At 56.1% G+C, this 20,032-nt stretch overlaps 1 pseudogene across 1 annotated transcript; it reads left to right on the top strand.

The window, feature by feature from the left end:
• The first annotated feature begins 340 nt into the window (after nt 1-340).
• Nucleotides 341-8,979, top strand: LOC311615536 (putative GTP-binding protein 6; annotated as a pseudogene). Its single transcript has 6 exons — nt 341-387; nt 2,298-2,457; nt 3,052-3,166; nt 5,327-5,403; nt 6,475-6,626; nt 8,699-8,979. The product of its transcript is annotated as a putative GTP-binding protein 6 (transcript).
• The last annotated feature ends 11,053 nt before the right edge of the window (nt 8,980-20,032 follow it).

Below are 20,032 nucleotides of genomic sequence, written 5' to 3'. Positions count from 1 at the left end.
TACTTGAGAAATCCAAGGGGGTGGGTGATGGTCTCTTCCTCAGAGCCTCTGGTGCTCCCCTCTACAATAACTGCTCCAGGAATTAATAACATCTGACACGACACAGTATTCCCAGAAAAGAACCTCTATATTACATTTCCAGCCTTTACTGCTTCTGTTCAACCAGCTTAAACTGTGACATAGGAAATGGACGTGGACGCATTCTTTCTATTGCTTTTTATCCTTATCCTGTGAACTGAGCCTTCTGGCTGTCATAGTGCCTCTCCTCCCACTGGTTGGCCCGGTCCTGAGGCGGACTCGCAGACATATACCTGGTCTCAGTCCTTGTGGCGCTCACAGCATGCTGGAGGAGACACAGAGTAAAACAAGGAACTACTACAATGCAGGGTACGTGCTCACTGCAATGGTGGAATTCAAGATGTCCTGATAATACGTGTGGAGATGGAGCAAGATAACGCCTTTCAAAGGAAGGGAGTTGCTATATGAGACACAACAAATAAGGAGGAGTTGGTCTGGTGGAAAGTGGAGCTAGGCTTTTCCAGAGAGCTGGGATGATATATATGAGGGCTTGAAGTTAGAGTGGGATGCACGTGAGGAACTGACTCTTATTCTGGGCTCAATATCAGATCAAAAATTGTTTTTCCTTGCTGTTCTCCGTACATATTTTGAAAACAAGCACTCTCACCAATTCATTCTGAACCCTGGGTGCTCAGTACATAACCTGACATATCAATATTCAATAAGTATCTCTGTATGCATAAACCTAAGACACCCGCTCTATGTCAGAAGTATGACTACTGAGGCTTTCTATGAAATGCACTCTTTCTCTAAAAGTATAGAAATTAAAATGTAGTTAATTCTTGTTAATAGCAAGAAATTTAGAGCATCCTATTTACCATTTCAGTAAAAAGGAGTGGTGAAACAACTAACCAATTTCTTTGAAAATTCCTGAGCAGCCACTGTGCATGCTGCCATATCCATGCACTCACCTGTTTTATTTATTTTTTAATTTTATTTTTTTAAAAATATATTTTATTGATTTTTCACAGAGAGGAAGGGAGAGGGATAGAAAGCTAGAAACATGGATGAGAGAGAAACATTGACCAGCTGCCTCCTGCACACCCCCCACCAGGGATGTGCCCGCGACCAATGTATATGCCCTTGACTGGAATCGAACCTGGGACCTTTCAGTCTGCAGACCGACGCTCTATCCACTGAGCCAAACTGGTTTTGGCCACTCACCTGTTTTAAAAGTCATAAAATACACCTCATTTATATGCCAGAATATCCATTTGTGTATATACTTGGATGTGCATAGAATATGCCTTGAAACTGGTACACAAACATATGCAAAGTAAACATCAGATCCATATTCTCACACGTGGACTCACAGAAATGCCATGGCCCTCTCCATTTACCACCCCACCCTCCTCCTCCCTTTCGTCCCGCCCCCCAACTCCTGCTTCAAGGGCCTATGACCCATTTCTCAGCCATCCATGCAGATGTCCCTGGAAGTGCACTAATCAGTGCTTGGAGGCCAGGTCATTTCGTGTGTGTTCCTTGCCAAGCTCAGCTTATTAGTCACCAAAGTTGTGGTTGGACTGGCCCTAGAGGTTTTTGTGATTGCAAGATGTCCTCAGCAAAAAGCCATCAGGAAACTGAGAAGATCCCGGCTTATTAGTAAAAAGACCTGGGAATGACACAGCACACCTGGGGCCACATAGAGGTGGGAGAGAGGGAGGGAGCCACGTAGAGATGAGAGGAGGAGAGGGAGAGGAGGGGGAGAGAGTGAGAAAGAAGAAGAAGGAGAAGGAGAAGGAGAAGGAGAAGGAGAAGGAGAAGGAGAAGAAGAAGAAGAAGAAGAAGACGAAGAAGAAGAAGAAGAAGAAGAAGAAGAAGAAGAAGAAGAAGAAGAAGAAGAAGAAGAAGAAGAAGAAGAAGAAGAAAGAGGAGGAGGAGGAGGAGGAGGAGGAGGAGGAGGAGGAGGAGGAGGAGGAGGAGGAGGAAGAGGAGAAGGAGGATGAGGAATGCCAGGTCTGCCTTTCAGGAAAAGGGGCTTTAGGGACAGAGACAAGGCCATGTAACCACAGCCAGGAGGGTGAGTGGTCAGCATCTGCAAAGGCTCCTCTCAGAGGAAGTGACCATGAAGTAGACACCAGGCTCCCCATTTACAGGGGAGGAGACTGAGGGTCAGAGAGGTTGTGTGAGCTGATCAAGGTCACACAGCAAGGCAGAGATGGGCCAGTTGTCAGCCCCAGGTTTGCCAGGCCCCAGGGCAGATGCCCCCCCGCTTCCAGGTTCCCCTTGACCCCAGCCGTCCTGGTGACGCAGCCAAGCAGAGGGACACGGTGTCTGGAGCCCCCTGACCAGGCCCTCTCTCCCGCAGAGAAAACTCGGGGCCTGTCCTACATCACGGCTGTGTTTCTGAATGTGAAGCGGCTGTCTGTGCCCACTAAGGTATCGGGGTGCGCGGGGTGTTGTCCGCGCCCCGGTCTGAGGGCTGGGGTCAGCCCCCCACCCCCCAGGAGGGGCAGGGGATACAAGATTTCGGGACAGTGTCAGCGCCCTTCACCTGAGGTCTAGGGATGTGGTTGGCTCCTTTTTTTTCTGTTATTTTTTAAAAATATATTTTATTGATATTTTACAGAGTATAAGGGAGAGGGATAGAGAGCTAGAAATATGGATGAGAGAGACACATCCATCAGCCGCCTCCTGCACGCCCCCCACTGGGGATGTGCCCGCCACCAAGGTCCATGCCCTTGACCGGGAATCGAACCCGGGGACCCTTCCGTCTTTAGGCCGATTCTCTCTCCACTGAGCCACACCAACTGATTAGGGCACACACTCTTTTTTATTTTATGTTTTTACTGATTTCAGAGAGAGAATCATGGACCGGCTGCCTCCTGCAAACCCCCCACTGGGGATGTGCCCGCCACCAAGGTCCACGCCCTTGACCAGGAATCCATCGATCAAATCCTAACCTCCTAGTTCTTCGGTCGGTGCCCAACCACTGAGCCGCACTGGCCAGCTCTCTCTCTCTCTCTTTTGCAGAAGGAGCTGGAGGCCGCCTGGCGTGTGCAGGTGTTCGACCGGTTCACCGTGGTCCTACACATCTTCCGCTGCAGGCGCCGCTGCAGGTGGCGCTGGCCGAGCTGCCCCTGCTCAGGTACCGGCTGGGGGCGGGCCGGGGGTCCCAGCAGAAGCAGCCCCTTCCTTTAACCTTTTCTTTAAAAATATATATATACCCCAAACCGGTGTGGCTCAGTGGATAGAGCCTAGGCCTGTGGACGGAAGGGTCCCAGGTTCGATTCCGGTCAAGAGCATGTACATTGGTTGTGGGCACATCCCCAGTGGGGGGCGTGCAAGAGGCAGCTGATCGATGATTCTTTTTTTTTTTTTTTTTAATATATATATATATTTTTTTTCAAATATATTTTATTGATTTTGTACAGAGAGGAATAGAGAGGGACAGAGAGTTAGAAACATCGATGAGAGAGAATCATTGATCAGCTGCCTCTTGCACAACCCCCTCTGGGATGTGCCCGCCACCAAGGTACATGCCCCCGACCGGAATGGAACCCGGGACCTTTCCGTCCGCAGGCTGATGCTCTATCCACTGAACCAAACCAGTTTCGGCTGATCGATGATTCTTTCTCATCGATGTTTCTGACTCTCTATCCCTCTCTCTTCCCCTCTGTAAAAAATCAATAAAGTATATATTTAAAAAAAATAAAAGTAATAATACTATATAAAATATATATATTTATTGGCTTCAGAGAGGGAGGAAGCAGGAGGGAGAAATGCCTCCCGCATGCCCCCCACCTGGGGAGGGAGCCTGAACCCGGGCCTGTGCCCTGACCAGGAATGGAACCTGTGACCTCCTGGTTCCTAGGTCCTCGTCCAATCCCGGTGCTGAGCTAAGGGGCGGGGCACTCATGGTAGACTTCCTGGGGGGCTTCTGGGTGCTCCAAGCAGAGGGTTGGAACTCAGAGGGTGGGGGGCTTATGGGGTGGGGCTGAGGGGACTGGAACTTGTAGGGGGGGAGCCGAGGGGGCGAGAACTAATGGGGTGGGGAGCTCAGGGTGCAGGGCCAAGGGAGCTGGGACTCAGGTTGGGAATAGAGGGGGCGTGGCCTCAGAGGCTGGAACCAATGGGCATGGCGCTGAGGGGCGGGGCTTGTGGGGACAGGATGCAAAGGGTTGGAACTCAGAGGGGTGGGCTAAGGGGGTGGGGTCTCAGAACCTGGAACCAATGGGGCGGGAGCCAAGGGGCAGAGCCAAGGGGCTGAGACTCAGGTTGGAAGCCGAGGGGCGTGGCCTCAGGATGGAGATGAGGGGGAGGGTCCTCAGAGGCTGGCACCAATGGGGAGGGAGCCAAGGGGTGGACCCAATGGGATGGGACTCAGGTTGGGAGCCGAGGGTCGTGGCCTCAGAGGCTGGAACCAATGGGGCGGGATCCAATGGGATGGGACTCACTTTGGGAGCCCAGGGGCGTGGCCTCAGGTAGAGATGAGGGGGCGGGGCCAAGGGGGCAAGAGCTGAGGGGGCGGGAACTAACGGGGTGGGGAGCAGAGGGGCGTGGCCTCAAGCTGGAACTAATGGGCGGGGCTTGTGGGGACACCATATATTGTAATAATACAAAGGGTTGGGGCTCAGGGTGGTGGGCTGAGGGGCGGGGCTGAGGGGAGGAACCTCAGAGACTAAAATGGTGTGGAGCAGAGGGGGCGTGGCATCAGAGGCTGGAGCCAATGGGGCGGGCGCTGGGGGCGGGGCCAAGGGGCTGGGATTCCTGTTGGGAGCAGAGGGGGCAGGGCCTCAGAGGCTGGAACCAATGGGGCGGGAACAGAGGGTCGTGGCCTCAGGCTGGAACCAATGGGACGGGAGCACAGGGGGGAGGGCCTCAGTGGCTGGAGCCAATGGGCCAGGAGCAGAAGGGCGGGGCCTCAGAGCTGGAGCCAATGGGGCAGGTGCTGGGGGTGGGGCCTCAGAGGCTGGAACCAATGGGACGGCGCTGGGGACGGGGCTTTCTTGATGGACTGACTTTGTAGGGCAGCAGCATGGCTAGTTGGACACCTGCTGGGGCTTGTCCCTCCCCGAGGGCCGTCCCCGTGGGACCCTGTGTCCCTGAGGGTGACGGCACCGCAGGAGGGAGGACCCCCCCAGGAGGGCACCCCCCCAGGAGGGCACCCCCGCAGGAGGGAGGACCAGGGCACCCCCCGTCCCCGAGTCCCCGGTTCTGTCCGGCACTTGGGACGGACGTGCCGCCCCCTCCACGCCCCCCCCGGGCTCTCCCCGTCCCCGTCCACTCAGTGCCCGCGGTCCCGCAGGTCCACCATGAGGCACGAGCCTGGCCGCCCGGATGGACACGGAGGGAATTCCCACTACATCCTGGGCTGTGGTGAGCGTGGCCGGCCCGGGGCTGGAGGGGGCACAGCGCCTCTGCTGGGGGGAGCGGAAGGTGCTGGCTATCTGGCCGCCGTCCCCGTCTGCCCCGACACCCCGCATTCGCTGCCTCCTGGCTCACAGGTGGACGCTCTAACCACTGAGCCACACCGGCCCCGGGGGGTCAGACTGCCCCTCGGTGGGCAGAGCCGGGCCTCGGAGCGGAAGGTGCTGGCCGTCTGGCCGCCTTCCCCGTCTGCCCCCTGCCGCCCCCTGCTGCATGTCTGCCTCGTGGTTCACAGGTGGACGCTCTAACCCCTGACCCACACCGGCCGGGCAGAGCCGGGCCTAGGATCGGAAGGTGCTGGCCCTCTTGCCGCCCTCCCCGTCTGCCCTCTGCCGCCCCCCGCTGCATGTCTGTCTCCTGGTTCACAGGTGGACGCTCTAACCACTGAACCACACTGGCCGGGCAGAGCCGGGCCTAGGCGCGGAAGGTGCTGGCCGTTGGCCGCCCTCCCGGTCTGCCCCCTGCCGCCCCCCGTTGTCTGTGTGTCTCAATTTTCACAGGTGGACGCTCTAACCCCTGACCCACACCGGCCGGGCAGAGCCGGGCCTAGGATCCAAAGGTGCTGGCCCTCTTGCCGCCCTCCCCGCCTGCCCTCTGCCGCCCCCTGCTGCATGTCTGTCTCCTGGTTCACAGGTGGACGCTCTAACCATTGAACCACACCGGCCGGGCAGAGCCGGGCCTAGGCGCGGAAGGTGCTGGTCGTCTGGCCGCCCTCCTGGTCTGTGCCCTTCCGCCCCCCGTTGTCTGTCTCCTGGTTCACAGGTGGACGCTCTAACCATTGACCCACACCGGCCGGGCAGAGCCGGGCCTCGGAGCGGAAGGTGCTGGCTGTCTGGCCGCCCTCCCAGTCTGCCCCCTGCCGCCCCCCGTTGTCTGTGTCTCAATTTTCACAGGTGGACGCTCTAACCACTGAGCGACACCAGCCGGGCAGAGCCGGGCCTCGGAGCAGAAGGTGCTGGCCCTCTGCCCGCCCTCCCCGTCTGCCCCCTGCCGCCCCCCGTTGTCTGTCTGTCTGTCCCAGGGGAGACTTCCAGCAGCTGCAGCAGCGGCTCCTGAGGGACAAAGAGGCCAAGATCCGGCGGGCCCTGGAGCGGCTGGGGCAGAAGCGGCAGCTGCTGGGCAGGCAGCGGTGCCGGCGGGAGTTCCGGTGGTGTCTGTGGTTGGCTACACCAACTGCGGTGAGCGGGGTGGGTGGGGCGGGGGGACCGGGGCCCTGCCACCCGCCCCCGGGAGAGGGGGCTGTTGTGCCTTAGGGCCCACCCACTGAGACGGCGGGGCCAGCAGAGTCACCAAGGGCATGTCCAGGCTTCAATGTCACTTGTTCCCGGCCGGTGGGCTCAGTGGTTAGAGCGTCCGCCCCGGGCAGGGTGCAGGCGGGAGGCAGCCAGTCGGTGTGTGTGTCTCTCACATCAGTGTTTCTCTCTCTCTCTCTCCTCCCTCGTACTCCTGCCTCCCTCGCTCCCTTCTTCCCTCCCCTCTATTTTTAAAAATATATTTTATTGACTTTTTTTTTTACAGAGAGGGAAAGAGAGGGATAGAGAGTTAGAAACATCGATGAGAGAGTCATCGATCAGCTGCCTCCTGCACGCCCCCCACTGAGGATCGACATAGGTGTGTGTGTGTAAGTCAAGGAACAGAACGGCAGGGAGAAACAGATAACTCGTAAAAGTGATTTTTTAAAAATATATTTTATTGATTTTTTTTTTTTTTTTACAGAGAGGAAGAGAGAGGGATAGAGAGTTAGAAACATCGATGAGAAAGTCATCGATTAGCTGCCTCCTGCACGCCCCCCACTGGGGATATGCCGGCAACCAAGGTCCATGCCCTTGACCGGGAATTGAACCCGGGACCCTTCAGTCCGCAGGCCGACGCTCTGCCCACTGAGCCACACCGGTTTCGGCCTCCCTGCCCGCTAGAAATCAATGGGGAAAATATCCTTGGATGAGGATCGACATAGGTGTGTGTGTGTAAGTCAAGGAACTGAACGGCAGGGAGAAATAGGTAACTCAATAAAAGTGATTTTTAAAAATATGTATTTTTGCCCAAACCTGTGTGGTTCAGTGGGTAGAGCGTCGGCCTGCGGACAAAAGGGTCCCGGGTTCGATTCCCGGTCAAGGGCATGGACCTCGGTGGCGGGCACATTCCCGGCAGGGGGTGTGCAGGAGGCAGCTGATGGATGTTTCTCTCTCATCATTGATGTTTCTAACTCTCTATCCCTCTCCCTTCCTCTCTGTAAAAAATCAATACAATATATTTTTTAAAAAAATAAAATAAAATAAATAAAATATATATATATTTCTTTTTTTTCTTTAATATATTTTATTGATTTTCCAGAGAGGAAGGAAGAGGGATAGAGAGCTAGAAATGTCGATGAAAGAGAAACATCCACCAGCTGCCTCCTGCAAGCCCCCCACTGGGGATGTGCCCAACACCGAGGTCCATGTCCTTGACCGGGAATCGAACCCGGGACCCTTCAGTCCACAGACCAACGCTCTATCCACTGAGCCAAACCGGTTTCGGCAAAATATATATTTCTTTATTGACTTTAGAGGGAAGGGAGGAGAGAGAGAGAGAGAGAAACATCAATGATGAGAGAGAATCCTTGATCTGCTGCCTCCTGCACGCCCCCCACTGGGGATCGAGCCTTCAAGCCAGGCACGTGCCGGCCAGAATCGAACCCGGGACCCTTCCATCCACAGGCCAACGCTCTATCCACTGAGCCGAGCCAGCCAGGGTGATAAAAGTGATTTGTAAAAAATTCATACACACACACGTCCCAGTTTTCACCTTCCAGGAAGTGTGAGTGCTGTGCCTGGCTGTCACTCAGACCACGGGCCCTCCCTCCGCGGGAGCTGGGGGGAATGTTGGGACTCAATCACGTGTGTCTGTGTCCCTGATGGGTGTCCGTGTCCCTGACATGTGTCCGTGTCCCCGGTGTGTGTCCGTGTCCCTGACGTATTTCCGTGTCTCTGACGTGTGTCCATGTCGCCAGCGTGTGTCCATATCCTTGACGTGTGTCCGTGTCCCCAGCCTGTGTCTGTGTCCCTGATGTGTGTCCGTGTCCCCGGCATGTGTCCTTGTCCCCTTGTCTTTCATGTGTGTCCGTGTCCCTGACATGTGTCAGTGTCCCCAGCATGTGTCCTTGTCCCCTTGTCTTTCATGTGTGTCCGTGTCCCTGACATGTGTCCGTGTCCCCGGCATGTGTCCATGTGTCCGTGTCCCTAACATGTGTCCGTGTCCCAGCGTGCAGGGAAGACCACACTGATCAAGGCCCTGACAGGCGACAGCGCCATGCAGCTCCTCGACCAGCTGTTCGCCACGCTGGACATTACGGCCCACGCGGGCCCCCTGCCGTGCCGCCCCCCTGTGCTCTACATGGACACCGTCGGCTTCCTGTCTGAGCTGCCCCACAGCCTCCTCGCCTCCTTCTCCGCCACGCTGCAGGACGTGGCCCGGTTTGTGAGCGTGGTCCCGGGCGGGGGGCTGGGTCCCCCGGATCCACACAGTGCTGGCCACTCAGAGGCACGGTGACAGGGCACATGACACGGGATACGCTGACATACACATGCTGGCACACAAGCACTGCCCTTACCAGAACCACAGAGACCTCCTGGTATGCTGCTAGGTCTCCACATTCTGTCCAACGCAGTCCTTGCTCAGCATTCCAGAAATGCTTGTTTACCAGATGCTGAGCCTGGTACACATGCTGTGCCTGGTACACCGTCTCAGACCCACCCTGCGTGCAGTCACATGGGCACAACCTCACATGCTGCCTCAGCACACCCGGTTACACACATACCCCCACGTCCTCTCATGCAGTCACGTGTGCCCTGCTTCTCACAGTCGCCTGGTGTGAGGCACGCCATCTCTCACCCCCTCACCCCATCTCTGCCCATGACGTGTGCATGTACACGCCATTTCATACACCTTAGTTGCTGTTATGTGGTTTCACATACATCATGTTATAGTTGCACATCATAACCCGCTATCATGAAGGGGCACGGGTGCTGTCTCTCACAGCCTCACGCCACCACCAGTGAACCACAGGCCCGTTGCACACCCACCTACCACGGCTCTTTATTCAGACTCACACCTCCAACTTCAGGATACGGGTGCTTTATTTTACAAATCGTTGACGGTCCAGACCAAGGGGTGTGGGGGGCCCAGAGGGCTGGGCTGTAGAGAAACTGCTGGCTCATTGTAGAGAGGGACACCAACCCTGCTCTGGGGACATGCTCTGTGTCCTCATGGGCTGAGTGGCGCCTCCACGGTGCTGCTTGTGGAGGGAAGCATGGGGCCTGTGGGGAAGGACCCTATGGGTGAGCCCAACAGGGGCCCGGGGAAAGGCATGAGGTAGCTGACAGGCCCTGACAGCACCACGGGGCCCAGGCCTTGGTAGAGTTGGGCAGTGCCAGGTGGGCCCAATGTCAAGCCTGAGGCCACCTCCCCACAATTCCCCCCATCACTGCCACCGTCCATGGAGCCACCCGCTGGCCCATCAGCTGGTCCTGGGCCTCCCAGACTCGACGCTGGCTTCTTCTTTTCTTTGTGGGATTTCTTGTGCTTTCTGGTCTTTACACCATCCTTCTGCCTGCCCAGTGGCTGGGCGGCATTCGCCTGACAAAAGGGAGGCCATGAGTGTTCCCCAACCTCAGACTTTGGCCTCTGTGTCTCCACCCTTCCCACCCCACTGCTTAAGAATAGGGAAGTGGCTCAGCACTAGGGGAGCAGGCCCCAGCTGTGGCACAGATAATGCCTAAGGAATCATGAGCTTGTGAGGCCCTAAGCCGGGGAAAGGCTGGGAGAGCCGCTAGCCATAGCTGATGGCTGGAGGGGAGGAGGAAGGAGATGAGAAATGGCTGAGAGAGAAGGAGCAGGAGGGATAAGGAAGTCAGGGAGGAGATGGAAGTGCAGAGGAGAGAGGGATGGGGGGAAGGAGGAGGGAGAATAACAGGAAGAGAGGGAAGGGAGATAGGAAGAATACAGAAAGGAAAGGAAGGAGAAGAAAGGGAGGATTGGTGGGATAGGGGAGGGCGCAGGTTCCAGGAGGCAGGGCACACCTGGTGTCGCTTGTAATAGAGTCCGCAGGCATTGCACAGAGGTTCTCCACTGGCATTGATCCGCCACACTGCCGTGGTGGTTGTCTGGCAGTTGGTGCACCGGGTACCTGCCCGCTTGCTGACCTTCTGGAGGCAGCAAGAATGTGAGGGTCAGTGCACTGGGTGGGTAGAGGACACAGGAGGTGAGGGTCAGGGTGAAGGCAGGGCTTCCTGGACAAGAACCACAGGCACCGTTGGGGACAAGGAGTAGACTGAGGGTTCTCTAATGGGCGAGGACATGGCCTCCTGTCCCGGGGCTTTCCAAATGGTGTGGGGGCTGCATCAGTGGTTCTCAACGTTGGCGGACACTGGACGCACTTGGGGAGTCGGAAATAATCCTGATGCCCAGGGAGCACCCCGGACCAAGTAAATCAGCCCATCTAGGGAAGGCCCCACGGTGATCCCCGTGTGCAGCCAAGTATAAAAAAAGGCTGTGCAGGGAGTGGACACGTGCCTGCTTGCAGCCTGAGGGTGGGCTGAGGGTAGACACTCCTGTACAGAGCTGGGTCCCTGAGTGGATGGGGCAGGGAGGGGGTCGGGGTTCTCAGAGTGTGAGGACAGAGATCCTGCAGGGAGTGGGAACAGCAGTGCCTGGGAGAGGGGACCGGGCCTGGGGTCTTACCGGGCGCTTTTTGAGCTGGTTCTGCCTATTCATCGTTTGACTATCTGCATCGCTCTGGTACCTCAGCGAAGTGCCCATCGCTTCACAATTTTCACACTCCTTGGCCTCTGGTGTGGTGGACAGGGAGAAAGAGGGATCCAGGCTCAGCCCAACTTTTCCTTGGACCCGCCCCCTACCTCAACCTCCCTGTCCCTTTTCGGGGGCCTCACCACAGGTGGCCATGGGCAGGGCTCCATGAAGATTGGTGGGCGAATAGGCCGATGGATTCGGGGAGCTTTCGGTGGGAGTAAAGAATCCCCTTGGAAAGTCAGGGGCCCCGGAGGCAGTGGTGGGGACAGGGACGGAGGAAGGCACTGCAGGTGCCATGGTCAGCAGGTCCAAACTCAGTTGCTGTGTTGTTACAGTCTCTAGGATGGTGCCTCTCGCATAGGGATCTTCTGAGACCTGAGGCTGTGAGCTATCGCTGGTGGGGCTCACAGTGGAGGACAGGTAGACAGCAGTGTTGCTAAACGCCCAGCTGGTGTATTGTGAGCCCTCTGGGGTCTCCTCCACACAGTTGAGCACCTGATAGCCTGTTGAGGGGGTGGGTATGGGAAGGAAGAAAGAAGGGGACAGAAGGTCTGACGCCATCCTGCTTTCAGGGTGCAGTGGTACCCAACAGCCCCAGCATGGTGGCCAACCTCCCCACCTTCCCATAGGTTGCCAGAACAGCTGCTGGCCCTGAGGGTCTCCTGGACCTGAGCCCCACTGGTCACCCTGGCAGCTGCAGTCACCCGAAGCCACTTCCCAATGGACTTTGAGCAAAACTGTGTGGAGCCCCATGCGCCACTCAACAACGAGGGCCCACCCCCACCTACTTACTGCATTCATTCCTGATGTGGCCTTCTGGGGATATACATTCCCAGGCCTGCACATACGTAGACAAATTGGTCCACATAGCCATGAGAAGGCTTCTGGCCCTTTCCAAAATGGCTTCTTTGTTGGGTTCTAGCCTAGCTAAGGGTCTCCCTGGCAACCCCAGCAGCATGGAACCCTGCCAGGAAAGCCAGTGCAGCAGCAGCCTGCGTGTGCTCCGACTAGGGCCAGGGGTCAATCCTATAATCCAGGTTTGTGCTGTTGACTAGGAATTGAACTCTTGACCCTTTGGTGCACAGGCCCATGCTCTAACCACTGATCACTCCAGCCAGGGCCCATGAGAGTTTCCTATGGGCCAGGCCTGGAAGTTGTGTATGTCACTCTGCTCACTCCATTGATCAGAACTGTCACATGTCCACCTGTCCTTGTAAGGGGTGCTGGGAAAGTGAGTGAGTCAGGAAGATAGGGGAACAGGGTTGACAAGCCTATAGCAGTGTCTGCTTCAGGATTCCGTAGGCTCCCCAGAGCTACACTGTTTCATGTGGGAGCCACTGGCCACATTCAGGACAGTGGCTCCTGTACAAGGTGAGGGTAAGGCTTTCAGAACAAGGCTGTCAGAGAGAGAGAGTCTCATCAGGGCTCCTGTACAGGGTCAGGAGAGTGTTTCCAGAGGGCAAGTTCCGGGGTTCCTATAAAAGATCAGCTATGTACTGGATTTTAAAACATTTGTCCTCAGAAGTATTTCTTTAGCTCCCACATTTTAAATAGATGGCCCGTAGGTTATTGATCTCTTTCCTGAGTTTAATCTTGTCTCCACCTTAATCTGTTAGTGCAGGTGATGAATCCCTTGGTATTCCATTTTTAAAAATATATTTTATTGCACCCCCCCACACTGGGTATGTGTCCACAACCAAGGCACATGCCCCTGATCAGAATCGAACCTGGCACCCTACAGTTTGCTCTACCCACTGAGCCAAACCAGCTAGGGCCCTTTGTATTCTTTTGAGAGCTAGCAAGAGGCTGACTATAGACACTGTTTATTATCAGACCCTGGGGAAGCGCCTGAGCAGAGGCAGCACAATTGGGAGGAGCAAGGATCCTGAGTGATGGAGATTATGTGAGATGGTGGCTGCTCAGTGTTTCACTCTGACCAAACACCCACATAAAAAGAGAACAATAAGAGTGAAATAAGCCAGTCAATGAAAGAGAAACACCACATGACCTCACTCATTTATGGATAATAAAGAACATTATAAACTGATGAACAAATGGATAGATATAGAGACAGTAAAGCAACAAGCAGACTGTCAAATTACAGCGGGGAGGGAAGGGAGATCTGGGGGAGATAATAGATCAACCAAAGGACTTGTATACATGCATATAAGTACAACCAATGGACACAAAACTCTGGGGAGGGAGGGTATGTATGGAAGAGGGGGGATGGTAAGATATGTACACAGATAATAATTTAATAATAAAAAAGAGGACAATGAAACAGCAGAAACCAAACCAAACACGTGTGTACCTCATTGACAACAAAGTCACATGACCCGGTATCCCCCAAATGCCAACATTTAAGTGGATAGGGACAAACCGCCAAAGCCTTTATCTCAATGAAAAACCTTTATTAAAACAATAAAGCCAACTTCTTAATTTTATTCTTCAAAGATCCACTGCATAAAAGGCAAACTAGGAAAGGGGAATCTCAACTCAGGGGCAAAGGCAGCCCCTTTGGAGGGCGAAGAGGGCCCCGAATAAGGGCCAAGAGCAGGCTAAGTGCTAGGTGGGGGATCCTGGGCAGAGGGGGCTTTCAAACTCATGACCTTGGTTGCTGGCTCAGGGAACTCTAGGAAACCTCACAGGAAAGCACCAGCAGCAGCCCCTCCCCCACAGTGGTGGCTGGGGCTTTCTCCTGGGTCCTATGAGGATGCCCATATAGGGTCACAGATTAGGAGTGGCAGGGGCGGGAGGGGTGCTGTCTAGGTCATCCAGCTCTCCTAGAGAGCCAGGGCTCACAGGTTCCAACTCCAGCAAGGCATTTCTGAGGCTTGCAGAGCTAGGACTGGAGCTGGAGGCCACCTCGGGGAAAGTAGGGGAAGAAGAAGGATCTCTGTGGCCAGAAACATGAACTGGGGGAGAGGAGGGGCCCTCGCCAGGAAGCCCAGGGGAGGAGGGGTAGAGGCCTGGGGCGGGGGCGGAGGGGGCGGAGGGAGAGGAGGTGGAAGAGGAGGAAGAGGAGGAGGAGGCATAGTAGGCGGGATTTTCAGGAAACAGCCATTGGTACTGAAAGGCCCTACCAGCAGGTGAGGGAGAGGAGGCGCGCATTCGCACTGCCCTCCAACGGGGCGGGGAAGTGGGGCGAGGCGCCTCAGGATCCCGGGAGCTGGAGCTGCTGGGGAGGGCAAGGCTCCCTAAGGCCTGCCCAGGGGAAGGGGACCTCTCCCTGGCCGGCCCGGGGGGCGAGGGGCGGCTGGTGGGGGTGGACTTTTTCTGGGTGGGGCGGCCCCTGGGCACAGAGACAGGAGTGCAGCTGCTGCTGCTGCTGCTGCTGCTGGGGCGGGCATGGGCCCTTGGGCGGGCCCGGCCACGGCCACGGCCACGGCCACGGCCACGGCCACGGAGGGCTTGGCTGGGGCTGGTTGGGGGGCTTTGGGGGTCAGGGCCTGGCGGGCAGGTGTGGCTGCAGTGCCCAGGACCTGACCCCGCTGCCAGGCGCTGGGAAAGAGAGACTGGCTCACAAACACTGCATTTGAGAGCAGGGCCTGGCTTCCTGATGCGGCCGCTGGGAGCAGGACCTGGTGCGGACCCCGGGCTCCCAGGAGGGGTGCCCGGCCCAGCTGCCTGGTGAGGGACAGCAGAAGGTGGCGGCGCGGCTGCAGGGCGGCTGGATGCTGGGCCTGGTGCACAGGCAGAGGCACTGCGGCGGGGTGCGCGGCCAGGTGCAGAGGCCGATGCAGGGCGGTGGCGGCGGCTGCGGGGTGCAGGCCCAGATGCGGATACAGCTGCAGAGGCACGGGGGCGGCGGCTGCGGGGTGCAGGCCCAGATGCGGATACAGCTGCAGAGGCACGGGGGCGGCGGCTGCGGGGTGCAGGCCCAGATGCGGATACAGTGGCAGAGGCACGGGGGCGGTGGCGGCGGCGGTGTGCAGGCGCTGAGGCTGAGGCAGAGGAAGATGCCGGCCTGCGGCGGCGGGCGGAGCCTCGGGCAGAGGCGCGGCCGCGGGCAGCAGGGCCGGGCTGCGGTGCATGGCCGCGGGTGGCAGCGGCGCCTCGCAGGGCGGAGCGGCTCCGCAGGGCAGGGCCGGGGGCCGCTGGCAGGGCCTGGCTTCGCAGGAAGGGCCCTGGCTGAGCAGCGCCGCTCCCCGGAGGAGCCCGAGGTGCCCGCCAGCGGCGGGGCGGATCCCTGGGAGCGGCCAGCAGCACAGGCTCGGCCCTCAGGGCCCCTGCAGAGAGACAGCGCCCTGGAGCCCCTGTACCGGGAGGCCCTGGGCTGGCCCCTCTCCCAGGCCCTGAGCGCCCCCCTCTGCCCAGGCCCTGAGCGGCCCCCTCTGCCCAGGCCCTGAGCGGACCCCTCTGCCCAGGCCCTGAGCGCCCCCCTCTGCCCAGGCCCTGAGCGCCCCCCTCTGCCCAGGCCCTGAGCGGACCCCTCTGCCCAGGCCCTGAGCGGACCCCTGTCCCGGGGGATGGGGACGTGCTGCCAGCGGGTTCGGGCTGGGGACCTGGGCGCACCGGGGCCGCACCCCCTGGTTCTGGGTCCGGACTCGGCCGGGGTCCCCCTGGGCTGCCCCCTCTGCCTACGGCCTGAGAGGCCCCCCCTCTGCCCCGGTTCTGGGTACGGACTCGGCCTGGCGCTCAGGACGTCGTTTTCCGGCCTCAGGCCTCGAGGGCGGCCCGGGCCCGGCCGTGGAAATGGCGCCGCGACCATCATGGCGCCCGGAGGCAGCTGCGGTGTCACAGGGCCGGGCGCCCCTCCCCCCCTGGGGACCGTCCCCCCAGACTGAGGCCCCCCCTGGGGACAGTCCCCCCAGACTGAGGCCCCCCCTGGGGACAGTCCCCCCAGACTGAGGCCCCCCCTGGGGACAGTCCCCCCCAGATCAGGGCCCGAGGCGCCGGGACGCCCTCAGGCTGCAGTGAGCGGTCCCGTCAGTTGGCCCTGAGGGCACCTCACCTTCCTGCTTCTGCTCCTTCTCCCGGCACGACGGGGTGGCCATGGCGACCGGTTCTCCCTCAGAGAGAGTCCTCCCTCACACTGGGTTCTCCCTCAAACCGAGTCCCCCTCAGAGAGCGAGGCTTCCTCCCTCAGAGCGCGAGTCCTCCTCCCTCAGAGAGCTAGTCCTCTTCCCTCAGAGAGCGAGGCCCTTCCCTCGAGGGCGCGGACACACCCCACCGAGAGCGGGAGTGAGGTGGGCGTGTCCTGTGGAGTCCGCGCTTCTGATTGGCCGGCTGCAGCCACGTGCCCACGGGCTGCTCAGAGAACGCCAGCCCCTCCCCCCTGGGTAGAGCACGAAGCTCAAATTCAAGTTACTCCCACCGCCAGGCGCGGCCCTCCCCCGCCTACTTCTCCCCCCCCCCCCAGGCCCCCATTCGGGACTGCGAATCCCCTACTTCCCGGGCCCCCAGTGGGCATGCTGCCGGGGGGGGGGGAGGGGCGGAGAGGGGGTCCCCTACACCATTGGGGTCCCCCAAGTCAGCTACCTCCTCAGCGCCGCCCTGGGGGCTCGGCCTCCCGCGGGGCTGGAGCCACAACACACTGGCCCCGGGACAGGTCCCATACCAGCGGCCCTCCCGCCATCTGAGCTGCACACCGGTCCCCGCTGACCCCCAGGGACAGCACAGCACTCCTTGTCAAGTGGGGACCCCACGCCGTCCTGCCTGCACCGCAGTCTGGGGGGGGTGGGGGGAGAGGGTCCTGCACTGTGTTGGCTGCAGATGTCCCTCCCGCAGTGCTGCCAGGCTCCCGGGAGGGCTTTCCAGGAAGAAAAGCCTCGGGTCCCCGATTGCCCTCCATTCCGGGGGGTCTCGTCCTGACATGGGCATCAGCATGTGTGCGGCTGCCGAGACATCCGCTGGTGAACGCACACCCCTTTGTGTGGTGTGCTCTCATTGCTGTTCATGTAAATACACTGCCATGCACAGGCTTGACGTCCAATCTGTGGGTGCCGATTTTAATCCTCAGTCCCAGAGGGCCGCCTGCTCAGAACCCCAAACAGAAAAGCCAGTGCAAGAGAGCTGGCACCTCATTCTCACCACCCATGAGCAAGAACTGGCAGGCTATTTACATGTTGGTGAAAAGCCATTCGCACCTGCCTCATAGCGTATTTTATGTTATGAAATGGACGGACTTCTCCATACATGTTGTCCGGTAACCTGCTTCTGAAGTCCAGAAAACATCCTTTGCCATGTCAGTGAATCAATGTCCACGAGGCCCTTTTGAAGTACAAAGAAGGTTACACTTGTCAACTTTCCAGGATGCACATCGCTCCCACTTTTCACTCCTATAACACCTTGCTGTGAGGCATATCCTGAATAAAAATGGCTCATATCCACCATAGTGTCCTTGTTATAACTAGATTCCCTAAAAGGAAAATCAGGCAATGCAGTCTTGAAGTGTTAGCAGGACGTTCTCCTGAAAGTCACTGTTCTAGGAAGTTTGGCTGAATGCACTGGCATGCTTACTGGACCGGATGAGCAACGGAAGTGAAACGCACTGCAAGATACACTGGAATGGTATTGGGAAGCAATAAGGACTGGGAGTGGATCTGCACTAAATGCAGAAAGCTAGCATATGGAGACTGCCTGCAGTGGACACCGGGATGAAAGGGCATGGAATGCGGCCTTGAACTGGATGTGGAATGGAAAATGGAGTGGAATGGAACGGAATGGAAAGATGGGATTGAAAGGAGAGTACAAATAAATATCTAATGGCAGGTAGAATAAAAATTTACCTGCTGTCATGAGAAAAAGGAATGGAATAGAATGTGCAGTGAAATAAAATAGAAAAGAAAATAGAAAAACATCAAAATTATGTAGGAAGAAATCAAAGAAAGAAACAAACAGAATAGGCAATGTCATGAAATCAATGGACCATAAAATTTGCACTACGGACAAAGGCACTGTAAATGAATGGGAAGAAATTTGGAATGAAATATAGAATACACTGTGATGAGGACGGAAGAGACAATGAACAAAGATGGAATATGGAAAACAAAAATACTGATGAAATAGGAGGTGTACCTGAATGAAGAATGAGTGAATGGGATGGGTTCCGGCCATCTACCACTCTGTGACTTAGTGTCCTGGTACAATGACCAATAAATCATGCTCAGGCACTCTGGAGAGCAGGAATTCAGACAGGGCAGAGTGCAGATGGCCTGTGTCTGCTCCAGCATGTCCTTGTCTGAGGCTTCAGAAGGCAACACTTGATTGGCTGTGAGGTCATGAGGGAGGGAAAGCAATTACTGATGACACTTATTAGACTTGGTCCACAGTAGCTGGATCCTTGCTGGTGCCACTTCCTGGAATTGGAAAGACTTGCAGACTAGGGAGGCAGAGCAGGTCGGTGATCCTCGTAGACAAAAGAAATTCTAAAAGAGCAAGTTTTGATTGCCTCATCCTTTCCATCCTGAATGTTTCCATTGAGCATGGATTACTCTTACATTCAGGAAAATACAGATACATTTTAGAAAACAACGGGTTTTTATTGTTTAATAATGATCTAAGCTGTCATGAGAAACAAAGCTCTCTCGTACACTACAGGATGGGGTTCTACATGCATATCACCAGGCCGGATGGAGATTTGACAGGACATATAAGAAGTCATAAACAGGAAATCCATTTGATGCTGCAATTCCTCGTGGAGGCATTGAGTCTCAAGAGGGAAACATATATATATTTCTCCAATGCGATGTTATCAAAAGTGATTTTTATAAAATTGGAACCACCCGAATTTCCAACAGGATACTGAATGTCTTTAGAATAAAGGTATGCAAATTTTATAGGTTACTTTTGAATGACTTTTAATGCTGTTGGAAAATGACTATGTTATGCAAACAAAAAATTACTCACTGAATATAGGGATGTGTATTTACACCCATCCATCACTATATACAGGTAGCATTCTAAGAGTATTGGAATTTCATACACTGTATAGCAGTGGTATTCAGCCAGTGGCATTTTGCCCTCCAGGGGACACCTGGCAAGGTTTGCAGACACTTTTCTTTGTCGCAACTGGGGAAAGGGAAGTTACTACTGGTATCAAGTAGATCAAAGCTAGGAATGCTGCCTAAATGCCATGAATGGGCAACACAGCCTCTTACGCCAAGAAGTTATCTGGGCCCTAACTGGTTTGGCTCAGTGGATAGTGTCAGCCTCTGGACTGAAAGGTCCCAGGTTCAATTCTGGTCAATGTCGTGTACCTTGGTTGCGGGCACATCACCAGTAAGCAGTGTGCAGGAGGCAGCTGATCGATGTTTCTCCCTCATCGATGTTTCTAACTCTCTATCCCTCTCTCCTCCTCTCTGTAAAAAATCATTAAAATGCAATTTTTTAAAAGAAGTTATCTGGTCCAAAATGCCAGTAGTGTCCAGGTTGGCAAACCCTGATGCAGGGCATTGAGATGATTTGGAAAAGTTTAAAACAGAATTTAAATCACGGGCAATCCTGCCAGTGACCAATAGCCATCATTGACAGTTTGATATGTCTGTGTGTTAACTTTCCTATGACAACTCTGTAAAATCACCAGAAGGCTATGCGTGAATTAAATTACTTCATTTTAGAAGTTCATTCTCCCTCTGCAATCAGCAAATGGTTTTCAAATATTAAGCATGTTAGTCTTAAGAGATGATATACCTCGAGAATTGTAAAGTCAGCTCATCTGCATGGAGGGATTTTCCAGCAATATCAACCCATCATCATCTATTCCCTGATTTTCACCCTTTGGGTCAATGCTTTCATTTCCAAATTAAAATGAAGGGAAACTGTCCTATGATGCAATGGAGCTGATTATACA

Source organism: Pipistrellus hanaki (genome assembly GCF_964339955.1).
Source record: "Pipistrellus hanaki genome assembly, chromosome: X".
Lineage (NCBI taxonomy): Eukaryota > Metazoa > Chordata > Mammalia > Chiroptera > Vespertilionidae > Pipistrellus > Pipistrellus hanaki.
The sequence above is the reverse complement of the archived record's forward strand: the minus strand, read 5'-3'. Positions and strand labels throughout refer to the sequence as shown.